Below are 27,422 nucleotides of genomic sequence, written 5' to 3'. Positions count from 1 at the left end.
CAGGTAGTCACCGCTTCTGTCAGAACAGGTCACTGCTCTCATTTCTTTTGCTCAGCCCAGCAGCAACAGTAGAATCAAAAATAAAAGCATCTAATACCAAGCCCAACAAATGAAAGGAAATCGTGAATTGCATACACCTGGCTGAGCTGTCTGCTAGAATTTTATGAAGAACAGATATTAAGCTAACCATACATTTGCAAAGGTGAAGATTCAGTCTAGCTGGTGTGTTGTGGTCCAATGAAGGCAGCAAGATTCATTAGCTCAGATGGATCGCCTTGTTACTTTCAGAGCAATTATAGAACACTGCAGCACATAAACAGACCCCTTTCTAGTCTGTGATGAACCTTTTTTTTTCCCTTGTCCCACTAACCTGTACCCAGTCCATCGCCTTCCATACCTCTCCCATCACGGTCTAATTCAGTTTTCATATTTCAGTCTCCAAGGGTTTGAGAAGAAGAAAATGGAGAAAGGGTGGTGTTCAACTATTTTCTCTGCAAAGTGTGATATTGCTGCTTCATTGCCAAAGTTAAAAGAATGACACAGATTAATTTGTAGTCTCTTGTTTAGATCCAAGAATATATATTTTTTAATTTAGACATACAGAATGGTAACAGGCCCTTCCAGCTCACAAGCCCATGCCAACAAAATACCCCAATTAACTCATTGTCTTGCCAGTGCTGTAAGTTTTATAGGGTGGGAGGCCCCCAGAAGAAACCCACGCAGACATGGGGAGAATGCACAAACTCCTTACAGATAATGCCAGATTCAAACCTGGGTCACTGATGTAATAATAGCATTGGGCTAACTGCGCCGCCCTGAAGCAGAATCCCAAATAAATATTGACCCTATTCCTACTGTGTACATCTGATAATGTTGACTAAAATATTCCTGTCCACTTTTCACAATTACTCCTTAAATGCTAAAGAAAATGAAAAATACCTTGCATCTTTTTTTCAAAAATTTACACATTAAGAAAGGGTACTGAGGGAAACAAGGTTTCCAACAACTATGAAGCCATGCTTGGCAGATTTCCACAAAGTGATCTGGCCTGTCAAATCCCTCTGCAGCGACTGCAAGTAGCAGGACATTTTCCTCTCGCTGTTAATTTTTTTTAAGTTAAAAAAAATCCTCTAAATTGAACTGTGAGTCAGATACTACTGTGTTTTATGAAATATGAGCAGAGAAAGGAGCTTTTTGCTCCTTTGAGAAGTTAGAAATAGATTCATAATTTTGCCAAATCCATTGCCTTGGCATGTAGCCACCTGCTGGACTCGTTGCGTCTTCTGACCGTATTCAGGAAACTGTGAACAAGTACGCCCTCTAGTGCACATTAATCCATTTGTTGCCCAGGCATCATTCAGCCACATTTCAAAATATTTGCAAGGAACAAATTGCTTCGATAATGTTGAGTTTTCCTCATTGTTATTGAGCCACGAAAGCTGAAATCTTATGGTTGAATCTTAATGTATTGCATAAAGGCTTACACAACAAGTGGGCATGAAAGCATTATTGGACATAAATGATTATTTCAATGAGGGAAGGCATTGTTTTGAAAACCTAGTTTTCGGAAAAGTCAAAATAATTACGCCAATAGGCACCTAGAACTGAAAGGCAACCGCTCAGTCCCATTAAATAGCTGGTGTGTTGTGGTCCAATGAAGGTAGCAAGATTCATTAGCTCAGATGGATCGCCTTGTTACTTTCAGAGCAATTATAGAACACTGCAGCACATAAACAGACCCCTTTGGCCCTTCTAGTCTGTGATTAACCTTTTTTTTTCCCTTGTCCCACTATCCTGTACCCAGTCCATAGCCTTCCATACCTCTCCCATCCATGTACGTGTCCAAATTCTTCTTCAATTTTAAAATTGAGTCCCTATTCAGCACCTCCACTGCCAGTTCATTCCACACTCCCACCATTCTCTGTGTGAAGAGGTACCCCCTCATATTCCCCTTAAACTTCTTCCCTTTCACTCTTAACCCACGTCATCTGGTTTGTATCTCACCTACTCTATCTACATTAACTCCATCTATCTCTGTCATAATTATAAATACCTCTCTAAAATCTCCCCTCATTCTTCTACATGCCAGGGAATAAAGTCTTAACCTGTTTAACCTTTCCCTGTGACTCAGTTCCTGAAGAACTGGGAAGATGATGAAATCCAATAAATCTTGGGCTTGTCTCTATTTAAGCTGAGGAGGAATTGTGGGAACTGGGTTACAAGGGTCCAGGGGTAGGATAGAGTGGGTCAAAATAGTTTTGTGGATTGAAAGGATGGTTGTCAGTCAGTCTCAGGCCATGATTGCAAGGAGAAGTGAGTCTAGCATCAGAAGAGCAGAGGTCACTCCAAGATCAGATGAGATGATTTTCATGATCAGAAGGCTTGGACTGGAATCAAAGGAGGGGTTGAAAGTGAGAAACTGAGGTGAGAGGTTATAGTAAGGAATTGCAATAACTACGGCAATTGGGTCGGGTCTACAGAAGAAATCATTAGCGTAAGAGTCTTGAGGAGAGTGTGTTAACTGAGTGAAGTTTGTTACTTGGGTATATAGTTAGCATTGTGACTAAGGGCAAGGACTGGGATCGCAAGGAAAAGCCATGGAGAAATATTACTCTGACCACGTTAGGTTCCTCATAATGTAATATCAAACTCCATAAGTTTTTACTTGCCAAGCTAGGTCCATTTTTGGTTACGCTGACTGAGGGCTCACAAACACGATGAAAGCCTAGTTCCACAAGAGTGACATATGGAAGCAGTACACAGGGGACTAGTGGGCAAATTGAAGTATCTGCATGCATTGGTAAGTCAGATGCACAGAGGAACCTAAAGGAATATTTTCAATTGCATGCAACTTGTGGTATCTTCAATTTTGCCTTGCATTTTTGTTATCTAAAACAAATCAGAGTACACAAAAATATGCATTGCAATCCAATTTCTGTGCAATAAACTCAAGTTCAAGTTTATTCATCATCTGATTAAATCAGTACAACCCAACAAAACAGTGTTCTCTGTTCCACAGAGAACAGTGCAAACATGCACACACACATATCACACAAATGATACATATACACAGTACATATTGAAGTACAAAAATATTATTAATAAATAGTAGCGTCACGGGGAGTTATTTTAGCAGTCATTCAGTGGTCTCACTACCTATAGGAAGAAGTTGTTCCTCAGCCTGGTGGTTCTGGCTCTGATACTTCTGCATCTGTTTCCTGATGGGAGCAGCTAGTAGTTGGGGTTATCCCTGCTTTTGTGAGACCTCTCCAAAAATTCCAGTAAATCCCATCAATGGGGGTGGGGGATAGGAGGAAAACCCAATGATTCACCCTGATGCTTTTATGGACATGTAGATTGGCCTCAAATCCGATATTCTACAGCAACTGTACCACACTAAGATGCCACCTCACTGTGATAGAGCTCCTGTAGATGGCTGACAGAATGGTGGCCTTGCCCACCTCAGCCTTCCTGCCAAGTGAGGAGATAATGTGTCCAGGATAGGTCATTTCTTAAGAAGACTCCAAGGAACTTGATGCTCTCCACTCTCTCCTCTACTGAACTATAATATATAGGGTGTTTTCTGTACTGGAGAAACTATGAGTATAGCTTAAAATTCCAGTAATTAACATATACAGTCAGAAGAACAGAGACAAGGCACACATGACTTGTTAGAGTGAGATCTAAAACTCAAGTGGTTTAGTCCATAGCTCATGGACCAAGCAGGTCACATTCCAAGGCGGTTCAGTCGTAGCTGTTCAGAATTTACATTTTACTATATATAGCTATAGTGGACATTCCTTGAGTACTAATAATGCAAAAAAATCATTGCCATTAAACAATGAGATTAATGACAGTATAATTGCATGGTCACGAGATATTTATAATATATCAGGGTGGAGGGTGACTTACAGGATACTACAAGGTCATCTATCTGAGGTCCACAATCATCTCCTTTGTCTTGTCCATGTTGAGGCTCAGGTTGTTATTCTTGCACCATTTCATGATATTATCCACCTCTTCTGCTTATTATGTCTCATTGTTGTTGCTGATGAGGTCATCTAATGCTGTGTCATCTGCAAAGATGTTGACTCTGTTGAAGCTGGATCTGGCAATGCAATTATGGGCCAGTAGTATGCACAACAGTGGACTGAGCACACAGCCTTGAGGTGCTCGACATACTGCTACTGACCCAGATAGACTGTGGTCTTTCTGTTTGGAAGTTCAGAATCCAGTTACAGAGAGGGTTGCCCAGTCCCAGTGAGAAAAGCTTCTCCACCCACCTCCGGAATATGATTGGATTAAACACCGAGCTGAAGTCAATGAAGGCAGCCTAGCATGAGGCTTTAAAGAACAAGAGTTGCAAGCCATATCAATACCAAGGCATGAACCAACATGTATGTGGTAAGAGAGAGCCTGAGGTTTCCTGAATAAAGATTAAGAATAAATCTCACTTTGGTATAAAGTAGTTGGTAAGAAACTATTATTCTTTCATTCACAATGCAATGAGGTTAAACACAAAAGGCACTGTGATTGAAGTAAAAACACAATGCTGGAGAAATTCAGCAGGCCAAACAGTGTATTTTATAGAGCAAAGAGAAAGATACAAAACCTCTATTTCAGGCTTGAGCCCTTCATCACGGTATGAAAAATATGAGCAGGTTCCCAAACAAAATAGTAGGGGGACAGGCAGCGGGAGGAGCACAGTCCCAAGGCAGGAGGTAATAGATGGATCAGGGAGGGTGGGGACACCAGCAAGCAGGAGGAGGGGGTATAGCTCTGTGTACTGGAGAGGGAAGGGGGTGAAGCTTGGAGTGAGGCTATTCAGGAAAGATACAATATTGTGTTTTACACAAAGGATGGCTAAATTTTGAATACCATAAGTCACTGAAATGAAATCACTTGTAAAATTTGAACATTGAGATTTTTTGCTTGGCATGATGCAAAGATCACAGAATGGATTTGTTTGATGAAGTTAGGATATAGATTCTAAATGAATGATGGGACAGACTCACTCCTCTTCCTCTGTTTGAGCTTTGCAGTTTTGCAGAAGGGAACTGGAGAAACTGTAAAAGCAGTTCATTCTTCATTGGTATTTAGACCAGCAGTTCTCAACCTTTTTCTTTCTACTCACAGACCACTTTAAGTATTCCCTATTCCACAGGTGCTCTGTGATTAGTAAGGGATTGCTTAAGCTGGTATATGGGTGGAAAGAAAAAGTTTGAAAACCACAGTTTTTATCATACCTAATTGACTCGTTATGTACATAGTTTCATAATTCCAATGAAAATTTTTCTCAAGCAAAATATTTCAGTAACAATTGGGTCTAGAGCAGTGGTTCTCAACCTTTTTCCCACTCACATACTACCTTAAGTAATCCTTTACTAGAGCAACTATAGCATAGGGATTACTTAAGATACTATGTGAATAGAAAGAAAAAGTTTAAAAACCATTGTTTTAGACTCTCTGTGAGGTGAAGAATTACATTTGGTGAGGCAAAAAAAAATGACTGGGGGATTACTTGGAATAACGACCCAAATTTTATTTAAATGTATACACTTTTAGAGAAGGTGATGAGTTCCACCCAGCTAGGTACTCTCTAGACGTTTGCTGGTTTTATTCTCAACATTCTGCCTGCTGTCTGGATGAAATGTCTTCTATTGCCAAATCCCAAATGACCATCTAATGTTTTGTGGCCTTGCTACAGTGGATCCATGCAGTGCTTAGTGCACCATAGGAGTGTTGAGTATTTCCATAATAAATATACAATGAAAACACTTGTTGGACATTTCCTTAATAGATTGATGTTCAATTTTCCTGAGAATGGAGAAATACTAGGGCATATTCTTTAAAGCTCATTTGGCAACAATTCCCCTTTCTCCAACAGCCAAGCCAAATTTAAATTGCATCATCAGGTTACCCATGCCATTTTAGCTAACTATTATCCATGTAATTTCAGACCATCCACTCATCATAACATGGATTTACAAAGTCCAGAAAATAAGGAGGAGTGCCACTCTGTCTCCCACATAGATAATATTGGCATATCTAGTCATCAATTCCTTAATCACTGACCTGGGGGAATGGAAGTCTAATTTTCATAACAGCACCCTGTTCAAATACTACCATCAATGGAAGGCAAACTCAGTCCAGCACATGTAAATGTTTCAAGATATTGGTGCATGTTGGTTTAGCGGAAATTGGGGGTTGCTGGTCAGCACGGATTCAGTGGGCTGAAAGGCTTGTTTCTCTCAATAAATCTGTGCCTCCATGGCAAAAATCAAGAAATTTGCACTTGATTGATAGGTTTTAACTACACAATTGGAAGCAGTCACCCCAAAGATGAGTACAAACAAGTCAATACTCTTCCATACATTTAATGCTCTTGGACAAGGACATCTTGTGTGTCAACTGTAGTTTAGATAAAATTAATTTAATTTAGAGATATAGCATGGTAACAGACCCTTCTAGCCCATGACCCATGCTGCCACATGACTAATTAACCGACTAATCCTGTATGCTTTTGGAATATGGGAGGTAACCGAAATGCCTGGAGGAAATACATGTCAAATGTGCAATCTCCTTACAGACAGTGACAGATCCAAACCCACGTCACTGGTGCTGCAATAGTGTTGCTCCAACCACTTACGGTAACCGTGCCGCCCTAAAATTATTTTATTTTGGAAAACAAGATTTGAAGCTATTTACAGCCATTCGTGTAATCGATCTGTGTTACCATCCACCCAAGTGGCAATGGCGTTAATTTTCCCCATATAATTTGCAATCAAATCTCCTGAAGTACTTATTTTGATTTCACAGTTTGAGCTCTGTAGTCTCTTTCTGGCTCTCACAGTTTGTAAAATGAAGGAAGACAGGATTAATGCCGATCAGCAAACTAGAAGGACAAAACAAAACTCCTGAGTCTTCCATCTTCATGCATGTCAGCAAGATGTGCAATAAAGAACCTTCTGCGTTTTGGCATTTCTTGTGATGAAGCTCCCTCATCGCTTATATGGGATTTGGTCCACTGAGTGCAGAAAAACATTAAACATTTTTATTTGAAGCTGATGTAAACAAACTTCTCTTGAAACGCAATTTATGTATTTTATCCTTTTTGAATCTGCTTCTTTATCCATAGCCACCCGAAAATCCCTATCCCACAAGCAGATGTGTGTGTTTACCCAAGATGATGACAGGTGAAGTAGTATTTAATTGCCCAACTCAATTGTACAAGCCTATGCAGTTTAATCCCTGTCTACCTTTCATCAGGCCTCTTCAACTGACATTCTTGTAATTGAAATTATCTTTACAACTTTGCTTGTGCAAAGCCATATATTACTTTCAAATAAGCAAAAGAACCAAACATATGTTCAGAATACATCTTCATGATGATGCAAATATTAACTTGGTCCAATGCTCCCAACAAAAATGAATTAACTAGCTCCTCCGCTTCCTCTCTGCACTGTTCCATCAGATAAGAACAGATAATAGCACACTGGTATACAAATCTTAAACAGTGTCCTCCACAAGGGACACCCTGTCTGGTCAAGGGGCACAGTAGGAAAGTGCATAGAGTTTGAGGTTTGAATTCATAATCTCCCTTTTAATTGGGCAACATAGTTAGTGTAGCTGTTAGCGCAATGAAATGTTACAGTGCCAGCAATCGGGACCGGGGTTCGAATCCCACCCTGCTTGTAAGGAATTTGTACATTCTCCCTGTGTCTGTATGGGTTTCCTCCAGGTGACCCGGTTTCCGCCCACCCTTCAAAACGAACCAGGGGTTGTAGGTCAATTGGGTGTAATTGGGCAGCAGGGGCTTGTGGGCCAAAAAGGGCCTGTTACACTGCTGTAGGTCTAAATTTAAAATTTAAACTACTGTCAATCACCCAAGTCTTTTGGCAAAATAAAAGAAAGGCATTAAGTTTCCTTAACCTTTATGGCAAGGAACTCAGCAGCTTTCTCATTTTTTTTTAAATGCTGAATTAAGGCAACAAACCATTTTATACAGAAACAAAATCAGAGAATCCAGACGACATTTTTGTTGTGTGCTTACTCTAGTGGTAAGCAAAATTCTGGAAACATTCTTGGAACTTGCTGAGCTAGTCACGCGTCACACTATTTAGTCGCCCACAGCCATTTTTTTTTAAATGATTCACATCTTACTTGGTCTCTTTACTAATATTAATACAGCATGAAAACAGGTCCTTTCTGCCAAGATACCTTTGAAGTGTTTGCCATCTTCCTGAACCAAAGCTTCCTCTCAACCATATTGGACAGAGTGCAGTGAACTGGAATTCACTGTCTATGCATTGTTCAGATGGCTGGCTCCTCCCTCACCAATATAAACCCTGGTTTTCCCACCTTACCTTAGATTCACCCAAGGACTATTGTGTCTACTGGCTACTGATTGTAAGCTATTAAAAGCGTGTTTGTACTCCTCACTTGGCTCTCAGTGCATTCAGTCACATTACAATTTTAATAGCTTAACTTTGAAGTGGGATGGAAGCGCTGCTGAAGCCAGGCATGCTCCAGATCGACTCTCTGTACCCTGAGACCCCAGAGGAATTCGCCTACTGAAGTGCTTCCATTTCTACCTGGTGGCCACACAAGACATCTTCAACTCGGATGGTCTCCAGAGATCGGCACTTCTCTCTCTCGTGGGCCCCAAAGGGTTCGCTGTCATCAGAGACTGTGCTACCTATGAGTTGGCCATAGAAGGCTTGGAAGGCCCATTACATGAGGCCTCAGAATGACGTGCTGGTGAGGCACCGAGTCAGCAGCTTCTGGGTGAGTTGCTGGACGACTATGATCTTGAACTGTGGGCCCTGACCAGAAAATGCCACTACCAAGTGACCAAGGCCTGGATGAGAGAGGAGGAAAAAAATCCAGGACACCCTCATGGCAGGAATGAGGTTGAGGTACGTGAGGCAGCAACTGCTGGAGTTGAGGAAGAAAGATTTGGCTAGAACCTTGGAGCTGGCGAAAGTGTTTGAACAGGCCCAACTGGGAGCTGACAACCTCACGGGCAAAAGTGGCACCTTTTCAAAGGACCAGGTCATTGGGATGCCTGTAACCCCTGCAGCCAAAGCACCGACCGCTGTAGCCATGCGTGACCGGGGATGCTACTTCTGTGGACAGACACAGCACCCTCCACCCGATGCCCTATGCAGGATGCAGTAAGTGAGGGTGTGGGGTGAGTTTGCTAGGCTAAAAGGAACCGAAAGAGCGTGACTGCATGTGCAACCCCCGAATCATTGCTCAACCTGTGCCCTAGTCCCAAAGGACCAGACTCCACCTTTCCATGCTGTTCGCCACCAGCATCTTGCTGCACCTCGTGGCGAGACCCTCCACGGGAAGTGAAGCATTGCGGGAAACCATGGTGACCATCTTGCTGCGCCTTGAGATTGGTGCCATCTTGTTTACCCACAGGCCAAGAAGTGAGAGTCAACATAAGCATGGGGAGTGACAGTGTTTCGGAGCATGAGCATCGGTCACCCTGGATCAGGCAATACCTCACCGATTGAATAACTCAGTGATGGAGGCGAGGGAAAACAAACATTTGACTGATTTCTTAGTAGTCACTGACTCCGCAGAGAGCTTTATAAACTCTGCGATGGTTCTGTGGTACAACTTAAGAGTTTACCCAATGGACTATTGTATTTTCCTAGCTTTGCACTCACAATCTACGATGATCCAGGGGTGTTATATAGTACATCTAACTGTAAAAGGGGAGGAATTTTATAAGTTCTGATTGTATGTACTAAAGGATTTGTGTGCTCCTGTGTTGCTGGGCCTGAACCTGTGTCACCTTAAAAGGGTGACCATGGAGCACTCTCGCCCACTCCCTCCAATCATGATACAGAATGGAAGGTCCCAAAAGCCGGACTCTATTTGCGGTCTCTCCACCCTAAATATTGATTTCCTTGCCCCCCTCCACTGTTTCCAAACTTGACTCCTGATTGCAAACCATTAGCTACAAAGAGCAGGTGATACAGTGTCAGGGGTGAGGAATTTATCAGCGGCGGCTCGAAGAAAACATCATTGAGTCCAGCAACAGCCCATGGAGAGCCCAGCTGGTAGTCATGAAAGAGGAAGAAAAAGCCAGGCTAGTGATTTACTATATCCAAACAATTAATCGTTTCACACTGCTGGATGTGTACCCCCTTCCTTGAATTTCGGACATAGTAAATGAAATTGCGCAGTATCAGGTCTATTTGACCATCGACCTGAAAGCTGCATAACATCAGTTACCGATCAGTTCCAAGGACCGCCCCTACACAGCATTTGAGGCAGATGGACGGCTCTATCAGTTCTGGAGGGTCTCTTTTGGTATCACCAATGGAGTCTCGGTCTTCCAGAGACAGATGGACAAAATGGTCGATGAATGCAGGTTGAAGGCCACCTTCCCTTATCTCGACAACATCACCATTTGTGGACACTCTCTGGAAGACCATGATGCCAACCTTCAGAGGTTTCTCCACACGACCAAGACCCTGAACCTCACATACAACTCCAGTAAGTGCGTGTTCCATACAAAATGTCTGGTGATCCTGGGATAAATGGTGGAGAATGGCATCATTGGCCCTGACCTAGATCAAATGCCCCCCCTGTAATCTCCCGATCTTGAGGACCATGAAAGCCTTAAGGAGATGCCTGGGCTTCTTCTCCTACTTCACCCAGTGGGTCCTTCACTATGTGGTTAAAGTCTGCCGCCACCTCTTAAAGTCCACCTCTTTCCCATCGTCGGCTGAAGCCCAGGCGGCTTTTGACTATGTTCGGAGCTACATCGCAAAGGCCACCATTTCCAGGTGGAAAGTAATGCCTCTGACATAGTTCTGGCTGCTACCCTTATCCAGGTAGGCAGGCTGGTTGCCTTTTCTTGCACCCCAACCCCCCCCCCCCCGCTCCCTACAAGGACATGAACATTGGAACCCATCTGTGGAGAAAGAGGCTCAAGCTAATGTAGAGGCCATCAGACATTACCTGGCCAGAAGAAAATTTACACTGCTCCCCGACCAGCGATCAGTGGCATTTATGTTTAATAATGCAAAAAGGGGAAAAATAAAGAATAAGATCGCTAGGTGGAGGATGAAACACTCCACCTATAATTACGACATAGCCTACAGGCCAGGTGCTCTCAATGAGCCTCCAAATGCCCTGTCAAGAGGAAGCCAGCCAGTTGTGATCACTGCACGATGAGCTTTGCCACCCAGGCATCACCCACATGCCTCATTTCATCAAGGCATGCAACCTGCTCTACTCCATTGAGGACGTCAGGGAAATTACCAGATCCTTCCAGTCTGCACATCTACTGCCCTGACAAAGTGCACCTAATAAAGGCATCCAGCTCCTTCAAATGACTCGGTGTTGATTTTAAGGGTCCCCTCCCTTACACCAATGGAAACATATTTTCTTAACATTATCGACGTGTTTTCACATTTTCCATTCTCTATTCGCTGCCCAAACAGGATCACCATCTGAACCTTCCACGCTATTTTTGCCCTGTTCCGGTATCCCAGCTATATCCATAGTGACCGGGGCTCATCATTTATGAGTGAAGAGCTATGCCAGTACCTGCTCATAAGAGGTATTGTCTCAAGCAGGACGACTAGCTACAATCCCTAGGGGAACGGACAAGTTGACAAAGAGAACGTGACTGTATGTAAGGCTGTAAAATTGGCTCTCTGGTCCAAAGGCCTTCCAGATTCATGCTGGCAAGAAGTCCTACCCATGGTGATCCACTCCACAAGGTCATTCCTCTGCATGGCAACCAATGCAACTCCTCACAAGCTTAAGTTTATGTTCCAGAGGAAATTCACATCTGGGACTACTCTCCTGGCTTGGCTAATGGGACTAGAGCCAGTCCTGTTGAGAAAGCATGCAAGGAGGAGCAAGACAGAGCCCCTGATTGAAATTGTGCACCTGCTGCATGCCAACCCAACATAGGCCTATGTGGCATACCCCGATGGCAGAGAGGACACCATCTCAATCAGAGACCTGGCATTCGCCAGAACTGAGGGTCCAATCCGCAAGTGTCCCACTCAAGTCCCGGAGGACACTGCTCAGGAAGTGGACCAATCCACCCCAAGACCTGAGCTGGAGCCCTCAAGACCCACTGACTCTGTGCTTTGGGAGGGGGGGTTCCAGGAAGTTCAGGAAGCCCAAAGTCCTCCAGTACAGCGGCTCTCGACCAGAATTACCAAACCCCCTAACAGACGTAATGTAAATATTTGTATTCGTTTTTTTAATGAATGGTCTCTGCTTTTCATCCACAGGCTCAATCTGAAGGAAGAGGTGAATGCAGAGTACTGGAATCCACTGTCTATGTATTGTTCAGATGCCTGGTTCCTCCCCTGGCTCCACTCTCACCCATCCCAATAAAATCTCTGGTTGTCCCGCCTTACCTCAGATTCACCTGAAGACTATTGTGTCTGGGAGGAGTCACGTGATGGAGTAGTGGCCGGACGGTGAACTCCAGCCCTCTCCAGAAAAGTCGGGAAAAACAAGAGAAAATACAAAGGCACAGAAATACAAGTTAAAGAAAAGTGAATATAAAGGTGGAAAGAAGATGGAGACAAAAGGAGAAAAATCAAAATCAACGGAAAGAAGAGAGGAAGAGAAGACAACGGAGGAAAAAGGTGAAGGCCTTACCTGTCCGAAGAGGCCCGCTGTGGAGAGAAGACCCCACTACCTCAGGTCGGTAGAAAGAGAACTACAACAATGGCTCACAGAGCCGAGTAAAAGTGCGCAACCGCGCATGCGCGAGGAGTCGCGCATGCGCGATGCGCATGAAAAAAAACACACCGACGGGAGGGGGGACCAGCTGGGGAGTCGATCTCCACAGCCGGCAATGACAGCTGCAGAACACCTGCAGCAAGAAGAGACCACAGAAGACAATGGAAACAAGAAAGAAGAGGAGGAAAGGGCAGCAAAGAAACAACAGATGGTCAACCTAGAGGAAGAAGAAGAGGAAGAGGAAGAGTACAGGGAAATAGAAGAAGAAAAGAAAGGCAAGGTAAAGGAGGTACTTGCTCTTGTTAGAGGATACATGGAGTCATTTAAAGAATGGCAAACACAGGAATTCAATGATTTAAGAAGAAGAATAAACAACACAGAAAAGAAAATAAATAAAATGGATATGACCTTAACAGAAATGGGGAAAAAAATGGACAAGATGGAAGAACGGGCAATAGCAGCAGAAATGGAGGTAGAAGACTTAAAAAAGAAATTGGAGGAATCTAATAAAAAAACTAAAGAGACACAAGAATTACTAGCCCAAAAAATAGATATAATGGAAAATTATAACAGAAGAAATAACATAAAGATAGTGGGCCTTAAGGAAGATGTAGAAGGCAAGAATATGAGGGAGTTTATAAAAGAATGGATCCCTAAGGCCCTAGGATGTCCAGAACTACAGCAAGAAATGGAAATAGAAAGGGCACATAGAGCATTGGCCCCTAAACCACAACCACAACAAAAACCAAGATCTATTGTAGTAAAATTCCTAAGATATACTACAAGAGAAAAGGTACTGGAGAAGACAATGGAAAAAGTAAGAGAGGGCAACAAACCACTGGAGTATAAAGGGCAAAAAATCTTCATTTATCCAGATATAAGCTTTGAACTCCTAAAGAAGAGAAAAGAGTTCAATGCAGCAAAAGCGATTTTATGGAAGAAAGGATATAAATTTACATTGAAGCATCCTGCGGTATTGAAAATATTTATTCCAGGACAACAAAACAGACTATTCTCGGATCCAGAAGAAGCACGAAAATTTGCAGAACAATTAAAAAAATAGACTGAGGGATGAAGACGGGTAATGAGAGCAAAAATTATCACGATTGATATGTATGTGGGTAAAGACAAAAATAGACTGAGGGATGAAGACGGGTAAGGAGGGTAAAAATGACCACGATTGATATGTATGCGGGTAAAGAGGTATAAGAGTGAATAGAGACAATGGGCATATGTGAAAGTATCTGTAATTAGAGGAAAACATAGAGAGTATAGACAAGAATTAATAAGGGAAGGTAATGGAATAGAGAGAATAAGGAGGGAACTAAAAGAGTGACCTTTGTGACATATAAAAAACGAAATCTTTTCTGGGGGGGGCTGGGTGGGGTGAAAAGAGCGGTCACTGCAAAATCAGTTGACGCTTGCGAGTGGATTCACAAATCCAAATGGAGAGGGGAGATGTGGTTGTCCGACAAGGGATAAAGGGCAACTCAGGAGGGGAAGGGGAGATTGGGGATAAAGAAGATAGAAATAGGAGAATAAGGAAAATGTTGGATGTTGTAGGAATGTTGTCTGGTAAAGAGTTGAAAATAAGAAAACAGAAATGGAAAAGGAGGAAAGGTAATGATGGAAAAACGGAAAGAGAAGATAAACAAAATATAAAATGGCTACGCTGAACTATATGACTCTAAATATTAATGGAATACATAACCAAATTAAAAGGAAGAAACTACTAAATTTACTGAAAAAGGAAAAAATAGATATAGCATTTGTCCAAGAAACACATTTAACTGAATTGGAGCACAAGAAATTAAAGAGAGATTGGGTAGGACATGTAACAGCAGCATCGTATAATTCAAAAGCAAGAGGAGTGGCTATATTAATTAGCAAAAATGTGCCATTTAAAATAGAAGAGGAAATAATAGATCCAGCAGGGAGATATGTTATGATAAAATGTCAGATATATTCAGAGCTTTGGAATCTACTTAATATATATTCACCTAACGAAGAAGATCAAAAGTTTATGCAAGATATCTTTTTGAAGGTAGCTAATACGCAAGGGAACATACTAATAGGAGAGGATTTCAATCTGAATTTGGATCCAAATATGGATAAAACGGGGAAAAAAATTAACAGGAAGAACAAAGTAACCAAATTTATAATTAAATCAATGCAAGAAATGAAACTTGTGGACATATGGAGGAAACAAAACCCAAAAGAAAAGGAATACTCATACTACTCGACTAGACATAAAACATACTCAAGGATAGACCTATTCCTGTTATCAGCCCACATACAAGGGAGAGTTAGGAAAACGGAATATAAAGCTAGACTATTATCGGACCACTCACCCCTGTTATTGGCAATAGAGCTAGAGGACATCCCTCCAAGAATGTATAGATGGAGATTAAACCCCATGCTACTTAAAAGACAGGATTTTAGAGAATTTATTGAAAAACAATTAAAAATGTACTTTGAAGTAAATACGGAATCAGTGGAAGATAAGTTCATACTATGGGACGCAATGAAAGCATTCATTAGAGGGCAAATAATAAGTTATGCAACCAAGATGAAGAAGGACTATAATCAGGAAACAGAGCAGTTGGAAAGGGAAATAATAAACATAGAAAAAAAATTAGCAATAAAGGAAGATACAACCAAAAGAAGAGAATTGGCGGATAAAAAATAAAATATGAAACATTACAAACATATAAGGTGGAGAAGAATATAATGAAGACAAAACAGAAATATTATGAACTAGGGGAAAAAACACACAAAATCCTAGCATGGCAGCTTAAGACAGAGCAAACTAAGAAAATGGTATTGGCAACAAGGAAAAAAGACAAACAAATTACATATAATCCAAAAGAAATTAAGGAAAACTTCAGAGAATTCTATGAACAATTATACCGAACCGAAAACGAAGGGAAAGAAGGGAAAATAGATGAATTTTTGACTAAAATTGAACTACCAAAACTACAAATAGAGGAACAAAATAAATTAACAGAACCATTTGGAACAGTAGAAATACAAGAGATAATAAAAAATTTACCAAATAATAAGACACCAGGAGAGGATGGACTCCCAATAGAATTCTACAAAACATTTAAAGACCTAATAATACCGCCCCTCCTGGATGTAATCAACCAGATTGATGAGACACAAAACTTACCAGATTCATGTAAAACAGCAATAATTACAGTGATACTAAAACAAGGGAAAGATCCACTCTCACCAGCGTCATATAGACCAATATCTCTGCTAAACACAGATTATAAGATAATAGCTAAACTATTAGCGAACAGATTAGCAGAACAGGTACCGAAAATGGTAAATTTAGACCAAACTGGATTTATCAAAAAAAGACGCACAACAGACAATATTTGTAAATTTATTAACTTAATTCATGCAGTAGAAGGAAATAAAGCACCGGCAGTAGCAGTTGCTTTAGACGCAGAGAAGGCCTTCGACAGAGTAGAATGGAATTACTTGTTCAAAGTATTGCAAAAATTCAGTTTACCGGAGAAGTATATTAATTGGATTAAAGCATTATATAAGGGACCATTAGCGAAAGTGACAGTAAATGGACATGTATCAAAGCAATTTAACTTAAGCAGGTCAACGCGGCAGGGATGCCCACTATCACCATTATTGTTTGCGCTAGCTATAGAACCACTAGCAGAATCGATAAGAAGAGATAATAATATAAAAGGAATAAAAATAAAAGACAGGGAATATAAAATCAGTCTGTTTGCGGATGATGTGATAGTGTACTTAACAGAACCAGAACTATCAATAAAAGAACTATATAAGAAATTGAAGGAATACGGAGAAGTGTCGGGATACAAGATAAACGTAAATAAAAGTGAAGCAATGCCTATGAATAACGCGGATTCCTCAAAATTTAAGGAGGAATCCCCATTCAGATGGCAAACGCAGGCAATAAGATACCTAGGTGTGCAAATAAACAAAAATCTAGGCCAATTATATAAACTCAATTACAATCCACTAATGAAAAAATTACAGGACGATTTAGAGCATTGGAAAGAGCTACCACTAACACTGATAGGAAGGATAAACTGTATTAAAATGAACATTTTTCCAAGGATACTATACTTATTTCAGGCATTGCCAATACAACTGACAGAAAAATTCTTCAAAGAGTTAAAGAAAATAATAAGGAGATTTTTATGGAGAGGGGGGAAACCGAGGATAGCACTAGACAAATTAACAGAATGGTATAAACAAGGAGGCTTACAATTGCCAAACTTCAAAAATTATTATAGAGCCGCACAATTAAGGTACCTATCAGATTTTTATCAAACAAGGGAAAAACCAGACTGGACGAGACTAGAATTAGATAAAATAGGGGAAAAGATACCTGAACACATATTATATAAATGGGACGAAAAATTGGTACAACATAGAACTTCTCCAGTATTACACCATCTCCTCAATATATGGAAGAAGATTCATGTAGAAAGAAATAAAATAAATTACCAAATACCAAAACTAATATTGACGCAAAATAAGCTACTCCCTTTTACAATAGACAACCTTGCCTTTAGAAAATGGGAAAAAAAAGGGATTAAAAGAATACAAAATTGTTTTTCAGGAAGTAGATTCTTATCCTTTGAACAAATGAGAGATAAGTACAATATAACGGGAGATACAGCGCTGGCATATTACCAACTGAGATCCTACTTGAAAGATAAATTAGGAAGCAACTTGAGTTTACCAGAGGGAAGTAACCTTGAATATGTGATTACAGATACAATGTTAATCAAAAGATTTATAAAAAATATGTATATTAAACTGCAAGAAAAGGAAAATGAGGAAACAAATGGTAAAACTAAACAAAAATGGGAACAAGATTTAAATATAAAGATAAAAAAGGAAACATGGGAGAAGTTATGCTCTGGAACGATGAGAAATACAATAAATACGAGGCTGCGTATGATACAATATAATTGGTTACACAGACTATACATTACACCGCAAAAGTTAAATAAATGGGACCCAACAGTATCTGATAGATGTTTTCGATGTAAAAAAGAAAGGGGAACAACAATTCATGCAATCTGGACATGTGAGAGAGTAGAAAAATTTTGGGATGATCTCAATCAGATATTAAATAAAATAACAGAAAACAATATACCAAAGAATCCAGAGATCTTTCTCCTAAGTAACATAAAAAATAAAGAATTTGGAATTGACTTGGAGGATGCACAAAAAAGATTTGTTAAGATAGCCCTAGCTGTAGCAAAAAAATGTATTATGTCAACCTGGAAATTGGAAGATAATTTGAAAATACAACAATGGTATATAGAAATGAATAAATGTATTCCATTAGAAAAAATAACATATAGTTTAAGAAATAATATTGAAATATTCGAACAAGTATGGGAGCCTTACATTAAATACAATAGCGAAAACCTACCGGGAACAAACATTACCTAAGTTGATGGAAGGAGAAGAAAAGAAAAGAATGGACTCAGTAGAATTTCTGGTGTATTTTTGTTGAATGACAACATTGTCTAACTGAATTAATGCAACCTAGATTGTATAACTAAAATGGATGAGAGGGGGGAGGATGGGGGGGTGGCTTGGGAGGAGGGAGGGGGGAGGGAGAAAAAGTCACTGTAAATGTGTGGAAAAGAAAAAGTGTATATCATGGCTATTGTGATTTATGGTGTGAAAAATAAAAAATTAAAAAAAAAAAAAAAACTATTGTGTCTACTGGCCATTGATTGTAAGCTATTAAAACATGTTTGTACACCTCTCTTGTCTCTGAGTGCAAACAGTCATGTTACACAGAGACCTGGTGACATCTAATCTATTTCTTGTACAATCCCTCTCCTCCTGTAGAGAGTAAGAAGTGAGTTGCCCTTGTCTTCATATTCCCACATCAGCTGCTGTAATCAGCAGATTACCTTAAAATTTCTGCCAACTCTAACAAGATTTCACCACCAGACAGCTATTCCACTTTGCTCCTTTTCAATGATTCAAAGAAATAACCACTTAATGACTTCCTGGCCCAGACTACCACACCCCATCATCCTCCATTTTCCCCCTTCCCTTTCACTTCTTCCCACCATCCAAAGGCCCAAAGAGCCTGAACAAGTGAAGCAGTGCTTCTCTTGCACTTCTTCCAATTTCATGTACTGTATTTAGCGTTCACATTGTTGTCTCCACAATGTATTGGTGACCTTGAGCTTCCAGTTGTCTAACACTTTAATCCATCACCACATTCCCATTCTGACCCATTTGTTGCCACCTCCTGCAGTATTATAGTGAGGCCCAATACCATCTATAGCAGGGGTGGCCACATTACGGTCCCTGGGCCAATTGCTACCCATTGCCCATTTTTAAGTGGCTCGTGAGGGGAAATAAATGGTACTGCTGCTGATGCAGATCCGCAGAGAGCAGGCAGCGAAGTCTCAGCGCTCCCCGTAGGGTCCAGCCACCCAGTCTGACTGCCATTGGCTCTGTACAGGCTCTAAATGACCTGTTAAGGGAGCCAACGATGGTTGAAAACAGTCGGGCTTAATATTGTTTGGCCCGTGACTCCTTATATTTTTCCCGTATGTGGCCTTCAAACAAAAACATGTAGTTACCCTTGATCAAGAGGAACAACATCTTGTCTTTCAGCTGGATTTTTTGCAGTCAACTCGGACTGAATTTTAAGCCATTCATACTTTTGTTTTGTTTTTATTGGAACTAATTAATTCAGTCGATCATCCATCTGTGATTTTGGCTCAGGATTTCTCATTCCATTCATATAGTCTAGCCTGCTGGGGAATGTTCACAATCTTGTCATGAGTGATAGACAGTACAGTCAGAGAAGCACAATCCGATTCCAAATGCCAACTTGACCAATTTTGTCTCACCCACTTGAGATATTTATTGATAAATTTAAATTAAATTTACATTTTAAATTTCAACATACAGTACCATAACAAACTTTTCCAGACCACGAGCGTACCCATCAAGCCTGTACATTTTGAAGGGCAATTGGAAACCCAAGCAGACACAAGTAGAATGTACAAACTCCTACCAGACAGCACTGGGTTCAAACCTGGGTCGCTGGCGCTGTAACTGCATTGTACTAACCACAACCCTAACGGTGCTGACCACAGGTTCTGCACATCTTTCCTCCATGGTTTGTCTCATTCCCAATTCTGGTGAAGGATCTCAGAATTGAAAGGTAAATTGTATTTCACTTTCCACAGAGGTTGTCTAGGTTACATAAAAAGGGACAATGAGTCAGCATACAAGAGGGCGATTGAAAATTTGGCTGAATGGTGCACTAACAACAAACTCGCACTCAACATCGCCAAAACCAAGGAGATGAATGTTGACTTCAGGAAGGGAAAAGCAGAGGTATACGATTCAGTGATGGTTAGGAGATCAGGGATGGAGAGGGTGAGCAAACGTAAGCTTTTGAAAGTCACTATCTTGGAGGGTATCTCCTGAACCCAACACACTAATGGCATCATGAGAAAAAACACGAACGTGCCTCTATTTCCTATTCAGAAACCCTGGCAAATTTCTACAGATGTGTGGTGGATAAGGTGCTGACTGGCTGCATCATGATCTGGTATGGGGACACCAATGTCCCTGAACAAAGTCCTGCAAAAGGCAGTGGACACAGGCAAAACCCTGCTCATCATCGAGAACATCTGCAGGGAACGCTGCCATCGGAGAGCAGCAGAAATCATCAAGGATCCACATCACCCTGCATACACTCTGTTCTCACTGCTGTCATCACGAGAGAGGTATAAGTGCCATAAATCTCACACCACCAGGTTCAGGAACAAATGTTACCCCTTCACCATCAGACTCCGCAACAACAAACTTAATCAGTTAAGGACTCTTATTTGTGCACTTTATTGATTTTTTTTCTCTCCGCATTGTAGTTTGTTTACATTTCTTTATTTATTTACATGTGCAGGTTGAGTACAGGTTTTTTTTGCACCACCAATAAATAGTAATTCTGCCTCGACTGCAGGAAAACAAGAAACTTAGAGTTGTATGTGATGGCATGTATGGTCTGACAAGCAATCTGAAATCTTCTTGGCATTTTTTTTTAATTTAGAACCTCAAGCTGCGCCTCTTTCCATTAGTTTGAGAATTGGGTTCGGGTTCTACATCTGATAATCAATCTTGTTTGGTAGCCTTCAACCCCCTGCTTCAATGGCTGGGGCAATAGATATTTATCTGGTCCATGTACACAGTGGAGACTTCCTTTATTTTGAACTTCAATGTTTTCCTTGTTCAACTTCAGTTGCATTTACTTACCAAAGTTAACAACTTCATTCATTGCCTAACTCCACCTCTCCCTCATTCTGCCACAATTTTCTGGTCTTTACCCCACTGAGACCTTTGTGCAAATTTAGAGGGTTTGTTGTACTAACCTCTGGGTGTTGAATCCAACATGCATTTTTTTCTGTTGGCTGTATTGTGATGAATTCTATTTATCAAGTGGGGGGGGAGGGAAACAATTGTTCTCTTCAGGCACATATGTTCTATGTGGCAGTGACCCCTTTTCTAAGCTCAGAGATAAACATCAACCATAATTGATGCTATACCAATGATTTGCTGAGCATCTGTGCTCCCATTGCTTCAAGTGGGGGGGGGGGGGGGGGTTCCATTTATCAACGGAGTATGGAGCTGAATTAAATAGTTATAATTGAGTTATGATGTAGTACTGCTGCTAAAGCAAGAAATATTTGTAAAAGTATGGCCAAGTATTTGGCCCCCTTCTGAACAAAATTCCACAGACTTTCTGTAGCTGTGTTCTCAAAGCTGCTTTTGGTTAAAAAAAGGATTGAGGACATTTATAGCACAAGACACCTAAACTCATTCTCAATGTTTTTTGTTATCATTACTTGAAGACTACCACAAAATATCACTCAGAAAGACTGAGCCACACTACCTCAATGCCAAGGTTAATCTTTCTCACCTAACCTCTTGGTCAACGTTTGGGCTAAGCTTGCGATGAGGTCTGAGGCAAAAGGTCTGATAGAACCTTAAGTTGGGCACAAGTAAGAAGGTTATTAGTGAGATAGCCAAGCCCTTGTCTTCTTTTTCATACTTGATGATCAAGAGTAGATTGAATGGGTAGAATTTAGTTGGATTAGACTTGTGATGCTTTACGAATGGGATACGCCTGGATGACTTTTCACATTCTTGGGTAGATGTCAGTACTGAGAGAGTACTATAGCTGGGATGTTGTCTGGTCCTGTGACCTCTGCATTTTCTAGTGCTCCCAGACATTTTTCAGTATCATGTGGAGTGAATATAATTAGTAAAACTCTGGCTTAAGAGATGGTGAAGGAGACAAAGATGGGTCATACATTTGGTACTTGAGGTTGAACATACCGCAAATAGTTCTGTAGTCACAGTATGGGCCCCACCATCATTAAGAAGGGAAATGTTCTTTGAGTCTACTGCTGGGCCACATCAAAGAACATTAAAGTACCAAATGGTTTAGGCAAGGCCAGATAATGATTGCGTAGCCTACAGACCAAGTCACCAATGCAGACCACAAGAATCAAGGGCCACAGTCCTGTCCCCTATGGAAACCCATTCGTCACAAGCCCCAGTCACTAAAATTTCCTTTATTTTCTCCCTCTGAAACTTCATCTCTCCTGTTCCAACTGCTGTGTGGGATTTGTGCTTTGCTGAAGTGTCAATGAATTGCATCACCCTCATAGACCTTCCTCGTTACCTTTGGTTTGGCATGAATTTCATTGAATAAATCCACACTGACTTATTGGTTCCACTGGAGATGTGGCTTTGTACTGTCTTACAGAATTATTTTGGACCAAGGTTAGCCTCACTGACAAGCACTTTGTTTAACACTGTTCTTAGTTTAAACAAAAGATTGCATCGGGTATCTTTTAGCCCCTTGAGAACCTTCAGATCCTAGCATAACTATCCATGGATGGAAATTTTCTCCCAATTGGTTTTTATGAGCACATACTGCAGATAGTCAATGAGTTTAACAAGTTATTTATACTTCTACAAATATCAAGACACTGTATAGTTCTGAATAGAGCTCGAAATCAGGTAGCTGAATTTGAGCTGAGACAATGGGTGAACTTTTCAAGGTGGCAAATAGATATTTATCAATACAGTAAAAACATCTGGCATTGGATGAAACAACCCATTAATTCACCCTTTAACACTTACAGCAGTGGCCCAAAATTTGAACAACACTTTGCAATTTATAAAGTGTTTCTACATTCCTCATTACAAAATGGCATTCATAACAAGTGTGTTTTTCCACACGTGCCACCAGAGCAAGTGATGTAAAATGTCACCTTTTTGTGCAATTAGCATAATTATTTTAATTGTTAGTCATTTAGCCGATTGTTATGCTGACAATTGAAACTTTTCATGTTTAAGATTTGAATTCTGTTATGATGAAATTTTTGTGGAAAGATAAGATGGCAAGGGTGTCTACAAACATTAACTTGGAAATATGAGTTAGGGGGGGGTTACAGCTTCCGAATTATCAAAATTATTATAAAGTGGCACATTTAAAATGTATTAATAGAATATTTGATTTGGGAAAATCATTGGTATGGGCAAATATTGAATGATCTTGGATTGGTGAGAAGATGGACCAATTTATTTATAAATGGAATTCTAAATTGTTACCTATTTTAAAACATTTTATGGAATTATAGAATGTGGTAAACAAAGAAATAGGTACACAGAGAAGGATTTCGGGTAAAATACCTCTATCAGAATAAACTTTTCCCGTTTACGCTTAATAATCAGTTTTTGAAATTATGGGATCGAAAAGGAATTAAAATTGTACAGAATTGCTTTGAAGCAGGGTATTTTATCTCTTTTCGAAGAATGAAAGAAATATGAAATACCAACAAATACTTTTTTTTGTCATTATAACGTTAGAGGTTTATTACTGAATAACTATCAGGCAAACTTTCAGGCAAACCTCGAGGATGCAAACTGCCTCACGGACACAGCTCCTGAAACCCTCTGAGATCAGCTGAAAACGGCCATACTGCAATCCACTGAAGAGGTACTAGGCTTTTCTTCCAGGAAAAACAAGGACTGGTTTGACGAAAACAACCAGGAAATCCAGGAGCTGCTGAATAAGAAGCGATCTGCCCACCAGGCTCACCTTGCAAAGCCTTCCTGGCCAGAGAAAAAATGAGCCTTCCGTCTCGCATGCAGCCACCTTCAGCGCAAACTCTGGGAGATCCAAAATGAATGGTGGACTAGCCTCGCCAAATGAACCCAGCTTAGCGCCGACATTGGCGACTTCAGGGGTTTTTATGAGACACTAAAGGCTGTGTACGGCCCCTCACCCCAAGTCCAAAGCCTTCAGCGCAGCTCAGATGGTGAAGTCCTCCTCAGCAACAAGATCTCCATCCTCAATCGATGATCAGAACACTTCCAATCACTTTTCAATGCCAACCGCTCAGTCCAAGAATCCGCCCTGCTCCAGCTCCCTCAACAACCCTTGAGGCTAGAGCTGGATGAGGTCCTCACCCAGGAAGAGACATATAAGGCAATTGAACAACTGAAAAGTGGCAAAGCAGCAGGTATGGATGGAATCCCCCCAGAGGTCTGGAAGGCTGGCGGCAAAGCTCTGCATACCAAACTGCATGAGTTTTTCATGCTCTGCTGGGACCAAGGAAAGCTGCGTCAGGACCTTCGTGATGCCATCATCATCACCCTGTACAAAAACAAAGGTGAGAAATCAGACTGCTCAAACTACAGGGGAATCATGCTGCTCTCCATTGCAGACAAAATCTTTGCTAGGATTCTCCTTAATAGACTAATACCTAGTGTCACCGAAAATGACCTCCCAGAATCACAGTGTGGCTTTCGCGCATACAGAGGAAGTACTGAGATGGTCTTTGCCCTTAAACAGCTCCAAGAAAAGTGCAGAGAACAAAACAAAGGACTCTACATCACCTTTGTTGATCTCACCAAAGCCTTTGACACCGTGAGTGGGAAAGGGCTTTGGCAAATACTAGAGCACCTCGGATGCCCCCCCCACCAAGTTCCTCAACATGGTTATCCAACTGCACGAAAACCAACAAGGTCGGGTCAGATACAGCAATGAGCTCTCCGAACCCTTCTCTATTGACAACGGCGTGAAGCAAGGCTGCGTCCTCGCACCAACCCTCTTTACTATCTTCTTCAGCATGATGCTGAAACGAGCCATGAAAGACCTCAACAATGAATATGGTGTTTACATCCAGTACCGCTCAGATGGCAGTCTCTTCAATCTGAGGCGCGTGCAAGCTCACACCAAGACACAAGAGAAACTTGTCCGTGAGCTACTCTTTGCAGACGATGCCGCTTTAGTTGCCCATTCAGAGCCAGCTCTCCAGCGCATGACGTCCTGTTTTGCAGAAACTGCCAAAATGTTTGGCCTGGAAGTCAGCCTGAAGAAAACTGAGGTCCTCCATCAGCCATCTCCCCACCATGATCACCAGCCCCCCCACATCTCCATCAGGCACACAGAACTCAAAATGGTCAACCAGTTTACCTACCTCGGCTGCACCATTTCATCTGATGCAAGGATCGACAAAGAGATAGACAACAGACTCGCCAAGGCAAATAGCGCCTTTGGAAGACTACACAAAAGAGTCCGGAAAAACAACCACCTGAAGAAACACACAAAGATCAGCGTGTACACAGCCGTTGTCATACCTATGCTCCTGTTCGGCTCTGAATCATGGGTCCTCTACCGGCATCACCTACGGCTCTTAGAATGCTTCCATCAGCGCTGTCTCCGCTCCATCCTCAACATTCATTGGAATGACTTCATCACCAACATCGAAGTACTCGAGCTGGCAGAGTCCGCATGCATCGAATCCTTGCTGCTGAAGACCCAACTGTGCTAGGTGGGTCACATCTCCAGAATGGAGGACCATCGCCTTCCCAAGATCGTGTTCTACGGCGAGCTCTCCACTGGCCACCGAGACAGAGGTGCACCAAAGAAGAGGTACAAGGACTGCTTAAAGAAATCTCTTGGTGCCTGCCATATTGACCACTGCCAGTGGGCTGATATCGCCTCCAACCGTGCACCTTGGTGCCTCACAGTTCGGCGGGCAGCAACCTCCTTTGAAGAAGACCGCAGAGCCCACCTCACTGACAAAAGACAAAGGAGGAAAAACCCAACACCCAACCCCAACCAACCAAATGTCCCTTGCAACCGCTGCAACCGTGCCTGCCTGTCCTGCATCGGACTTGTCAGTCACCAACGAGCCTGCAGCAGACATGGACATACCCCTCCATAAATCTTTGTCCGTGAAGTCAAGCCAAAGATGGTCATACTTTGAGGTTATCCAGACAATCTCAATTTGAAACTTTACTTATAGAAGGTGGGAAGAAGAAAAGAGATTAAGATCTGAAATGTATTTGTTATTGCAGAATAAAATGCTTAAGCCAGATTTGCAAAAGTCTAGGATAAAAATGGGAAAAAGAATGAGGGATTGTGGTTAATCAAGATGATTGGAGGAATTTATGTAAAGATAGTATGACTAAGATTATTAATGTAAGATGTAGATTAGTTCATTATAATTTTATACATCAATTATATTTAACTCTGGAAAAATTAAAGAGATATAATTTATCTTCTTCAGATTTATGTTTTAGATGTCAGAAGGAGGTAGGTTATTTTTTTACATTCCACTTGGTCATGTGACATGGTCAAGTCTTTTTGGATGCAATTTTAAGAGTTATTAGAGCATATTTTTAAGGTTGAAATTCCATTGGATCCATTATTTTTGTTAGGCAGTATTAAAACATTGAGTTTGGATTGGAGGTTGACTAGATATCAAATAGCATTTTTGAGATTGGCATAAGCTGTTGCTAGAAAATGTATAGTGATTACATGAAATTGAGATCCTGTATTCCTTTGGAAAAAGTAACGTATAATTTATGTGATAATTATTTTATTGTAAAGTTTGGAGCCCTTATTTGGACTATATGCATTTAAAATTGTGAATTCTCTGGCCATGCTGTGGTGGTGTTGTTCTGATCCATGGTATTTAATTATGTTATTGTGGCTTGTATCTCCTTTCTTTCTTTTTCTTTCTAAGGGTTAGGTATGGGGGGGGGGGGATGGGTCAGGGGGGTAGGATGTGGATCTATATAACATGTATTTTTATCATTTTGATTGTATGTATCAAGTTTTTTATATTTTAAATAAAATATTGAAACAAAATTTCATGTTTAATGCACGTTTTTCAATGTAATTGTTGAGGATCATGTTGAAAAACAGGTAAAAATCCAAGGCCCAAAAAATCTTTAGTACAATAAAAGTGTCATGATTTTTGAAAAAGCGAATTCATTTTCCCAGTCAAATTGCCTGCTACTTGAGGTTTATTGGAAGCAAGCTCCCAACATTGAGTATCATTGCCTTGAAAGATTGGTATACTTTTTTGAACGTTGCCTGCAAAACAAGTTCATACATTTCTAGAGGCATCTATTGTCACTCCAAGGACAAATAGTTGTATTTTAAATAAATTCTACTCTATGATGGGACCCCATTTAGCAAAACTCACAACTTACCTGCACTCCATGCTGCTAAGGAATCAAATTCCTCATTCACAAATCTTCCTTGGGCCTTCCTCCTCTTTAATCCCAATCAACTCAACCCCTAAAACCCAACTGAAGCCCCATTTTACTTC

At 41.0% G+C, this 27,422-nt stretch overlaps 1 protein-coding gene across 1 annotated transcript in view; it reads right to left on the bottom strand.

The window, feature by feature from the left end:
• LOC138751409 (protein inscuteable homolog) overlaps nt 1-27,422 on the bottom strand; it is a 200,428-nt gene that overhangs the window by 53,989 nt on the left and 119,017 nt on the right. The gene's annotated exons all lie outside the window — the stretch shown is intronic.

Source organism: Narcine bancroftii, chromosome 1, assembly GCF_036971445.1.
Source record: "Narcine bancroftii isolate sNarBan1 chromosome 1, sNarBan1.hap1, whole genome shotgun sequence".
In the NCBI taxonomy this organism is placed as follows: domain Eukaryota; kingdom Metazoa; phylum Chordata; class Chondrichthyes; order Torpediniformes; family Narcinidae; genus Narcine; species Narcine bancroftii.
The sequence above is the reverse complement of the archived record's forward strand: the minus strand, read 5'-3'. Positions and strand labels throughout refer to the sequence as shown.